This window comes from Moschus berezovskii, chromosome 25, assembly GCF_049115385.1.
Source record: "Moschus berezovskii isolate FMDL1 chromosome 25, NW_MosBer_1.0, whole genome shotgun sequence".
NCBI classification, from domain to species: Eukaryota; Metazoa; Chordata; class Mammalia; order Artiodactyla; family Moschidae; genus Moschus; species Moschus berezovskii.
Window position 1 is genome coordinate 7,712,690 of NC_142484.1, and position 4,166 is coordinate 7,716,855.

Consider the following 4,166-nt stretch of genomic DNA (forward strand, 5'->3'; position numbering starts at 1 on the left):
CCCTGCTCTGCCCTCCAAGGACACCCGGGTGGTTTAACCCAGTGGTGGCTGTTCCCTGGCTTTGCCCAGAGACTATTGGGAAGGACACAGCCCCCAGACCCTGCTTGGATTGGGAGTGTATTCATCACAGACCCTGAGGGAGTTGGCCAGACAGTGGGACCTGGTGGCTTATAAGAGGGCTATGGTGTGTCAGGGAGCCAGACAGTCCCACCTCAGTCACTCTCCAGGGTGACTTCGGGTAAGTTCCTTGCTCTCTCTGAACTGCTGCTTTTTCATCAGTGAAACAAATTGCCACAGGATTGAGAAGATGGACATGTTGCAAAGTATGGAGGGTGAGAGTGGGGCTGTGGGGCCACAGTGCCCGCTTCATTTATTTATAGAAACTCTCCTTTTTAAATTGATTTATTTATCTTTAGCTGTGCTGGGTCTTTGTCGTGGTGCCCGGGCCCTTCTCGTTGTGCCTGGGCTTTCTCTAGCTGCGGTGCTCAGGCTTCTCCTTGCGGTGGCTTCTCTTGTTGCAGAGCACAGGCTCTAGGGTTCGGAGGCTTCAGTAGTTGTACCGCACAGGCTTAGCTGCCCCTCGGCATGTGGGATCTTAGTTCCCTGACCAGGGATCAAACCTGTGTCCCCTGCATTGGCAGGTGGATTCTTCACCACTGGACTACCAGTGAAGTCCCCACACTGCCTGCTTTAAATCCTGGCTTTGTTTCCCCCTATTAGCTGTGCAAACCTTGGGCAAGTCACTTAACTTTTCTGTGCCTAAGTTTCCTCATCTATAAAATAGGCATGAGAATAGGACCTGACTCACAGGACTGTTTTGAGGGTTAAACATGTGTCTGGTAGACAGTCCGAGCCCAACATGCAACGGGATGTATAACTATCCTTGCAATTTACAGCACATGTACACTACTATATATATATTTTTAATTCTGAGCCCTTCCCTGATGGAGGTCACAGACATTGGAGCAATTACAACATCGGGCCGCACAAGACTGTGTTCCCATTGGGTCAGTGCCACTGGTGCCAAGACAAAGGAGAGACTCACTCAGATTCTTAGCTTCTGTGCGAGAAGGGTTTTCTGAGCAAATAGGAGACAGAGAGCATCTTGCAGAAAGAGGAGCCAAAGAGGAGCCGAAGAGGAGAAAGCTAGTCTGAGGAGCAAGCATATTTCAGGGAATGGGACAAGTTAGTTGGCCATATTACAAAGTGGATCATGTGGGAAAGGGGAGGCAGGCTGGCTATAGATTGTGCAGGGACTGCGCAGGCGCAGTAGTGAAGGAAGATGGCGGCCCCCGTGGATCTGGAGTTGAAGAAGGCCTTCACAGAGCTTCAAGCCAAAGTTATTGACACTCAGCAGAAGGTGAAGCTTGCAGACGTACAGATTGAACAGCTGAACAGAACAAAAAAGCATGCACATCTTACAGATACAGAGATTATGACTTTGGTAGATGAGACTAACATGTATGAAGGTGTGGGAAGAATGTTTATTCTTCAATCCAAGGAAGCAATTCATAATCAGCTGCTAGAGAAACAGAAGATAGCAGAAGAAAAAATTAAAGAATTGGAACAGAAAAAATCCTATCTGGAGCGGAGTGTGAAGGAAGCTGAGGACAATATCCGGAAGATGCTGATGGCGCGAAGGGCACAGTAGGCAGCCTCTCAGGAACCTCTTCCTTCTGACCCCTTGCCATTCCTGGTGAGCGGCCTATGTAGGGAAACTGCTCTGCCTGAGGGACATTTTATCTGGATGGTCTAGTAACCTTATGTTTTATGCATGGTTTGGAGCCCCTTTCAGATCTCATCCTTGTATGTTCTATCCTGGCTCTGCCTGCCACCCTTCTCCCCTGTGGTTGAATCATGAACTCTAGGGATGGGAAGATGGGAGCCAGGACAGATAGGGGAGTTCTTCTGGGGCATACTGCTGGTCACGCCAGTCAGACCAATAAAAGACATCTGTCCCCCACAAAAAAAAGATTGTGCAGGAATCTAGATGCCCAGTTGGGAAGGTCTTTGGCAGAGCAGCCAGTAGAAGAGGAAGTGGGTGTAGCCGACTGGCTCACTCAGCATCTGTTGCCACCTCCTCCCAGCTGCCTTCCTGGACTGCAGAGGCTGGAACAGTAAAAACCACGTGTTTCAGGCACTCCTCCCACAGTTGCAATCATGCGAGACTTACATTTAGAGCTGAATGAAATGGTGGCTCTCCAGACATCACTTCGGCCGCCGTGGTTCTGGCAGGTATGGTGTGGCTCTGGAACCCCTGCACCGCAGAGGCTTCCACATCTCCAGGTGCAGTTATCATCTCACTTGAACAGCTGTGAGTGCACTGCCTGTAATACGCTGCCCCAGTTAGACCCAGCAGGCACCCTGCATTTATAAAAATACCAGCAGAGACTGTTGCCTCATCCTCCACAAAGCTGTTACTCTTGGGATCCCTGATGCTGCCACAACCTACCACCCCCAGGTTACCAGGCCCAAGACAGTTCACTTATCCATCCATCACCCATTCTTCTATCCATCTATCCAAACATCCATTTGTTCATTCACTCCTTCAATACTCACTGGGCTCTTATTTTTGTACCAGGCCCTGGCGTTGGGCCTGGGAACAGGGAGAAGAACCAGACATGCCGCTGACTACCTGGGTTGTCAGTGACTGTGGAAACAAAACAAAACGGCTGAAACTTAGAGGTTTGCAACAATAACAATCATTTATTTCCTGACAATTTTGCAATTTGGTCAAGGCTTTGCATGAGCCTCACACGTGGTGCAGTTCTGCAGGGTCATTCTAGGAAATCGGGAGAGGCTGGGAGTACTTGGGAGTGTTCCATCAGAGAGTGGAAGGACAGGACTTCCCTGATGGTGCAGTGGCTAAGATTCCAGGCTTCTAATGCATTCTACTGTGCCTGCGTGCTAAGTCACTTCAGTCGAGTCCGACTCTTTGCGACCCTATGGACCATAGCCCGCCAGACTCCTCTGTCCATGCGATTCTCCAGGCAAGAATACTGGAGTGGGTTGCCACACCCTCCTCCAAGGGATCTTCCTGACCCTGGGACCGAACCTGTGCTTCTTACATGTCCTGCATTGACAGGTGGGTTCTTTACCATTAGTGTTACCTGGGAAGTCCAGCATTCCACTGTATGGATATATAATTTAACCACTTACCTGCTGATGGATGTATAGGTTGTTTCTCAGTTTTCTCTATTACAAACCCTGCTTTAATGACTTCTATGTTAGGAAAGGTTCCTAGAACTGGAATTACTGGGTCATTGGTATCTGAATTTTCTGATTCATTGAAATCTACAAAATCATTTTATAAATTATTATACAATTACTAATAAATGGGGTAAAGCACCGTAATCTCCCCTCACAACACCCACCCCATTCTCTTTTCTCTAGAGATGTCCATTGGTTAACAGTGCACCCTTCATTAATAGGTGCGTATAATACATATGTATATAAATATACACACGTAGGTTATTTGTGTTTACGTAAATGAGATCGTGTTTATAACGTTTTTCTAAAAGTTACTTTTAAAAAATCATTTATTAATATATTTTTGGCTATGCTGGGTCTTCATTGCTACACATGGTGTTCTCTAGTTGTGGCGAACGGGGGTACTCTCCAGTTGTGATGTGCCAGCTTCTCACTGGGGCGGCCTCTCTTATTGCAGAGCATGGGCTCTAGGGCTCAAGGGCTTCCACAGTTGTGGCCCATGGGCTCAGTAGTTGTGACTCCCAGGCTCTATCTAGTGCAGAGGCTCAGTAGTTGTGGCGTAGGGTTGCAGTTGCCCAGATCAGGGATCGAACCCATATCTCCTGCATTGCCAGGCAGATCCTTTACCACTGAGCCACCAGGGAAGCCCTAAAAGTTCCTTTTTTAACTTCATAAAATGTCTTAGAAATGTTTCTATACCAGGATACACAGATTGGCCTCATTCTTGTTACTTAAATATTTCAGATTACAAAAAGAGAAAAATGTAGGCACACACACATAACCCCCGACCCAGAGCAGGAAAAGAAACACCATAAATACAGCTAAGTATCTCTGCAGGACCATGGTGTTCTTATGTTTCCCCACTTCCGTCCTAAATTTGGGGCACTTTCACTAGTAAGTAAATCTCTATCCATAAACAAAATGTAAGAAAGCGTGTCATGTTCTATGTGTTCTTC

The 4,166-nt window shown here is 47.4% G+C and overlaps 1 pseudogene; it reads left to right on the forward strand.

The window, feature by feature from the left end:
- Positions 1 to 1,267: 1,267 nt before the first annotated feature.
- On the forward strand, positions 1,268 to 1,839 carry LOC129548429 (prefoldin subunit 1 pseudogene; annotated as a pseudogene).
- Positions 1,840 to 4,166: the final 2,327 nt, after the last annotated feature.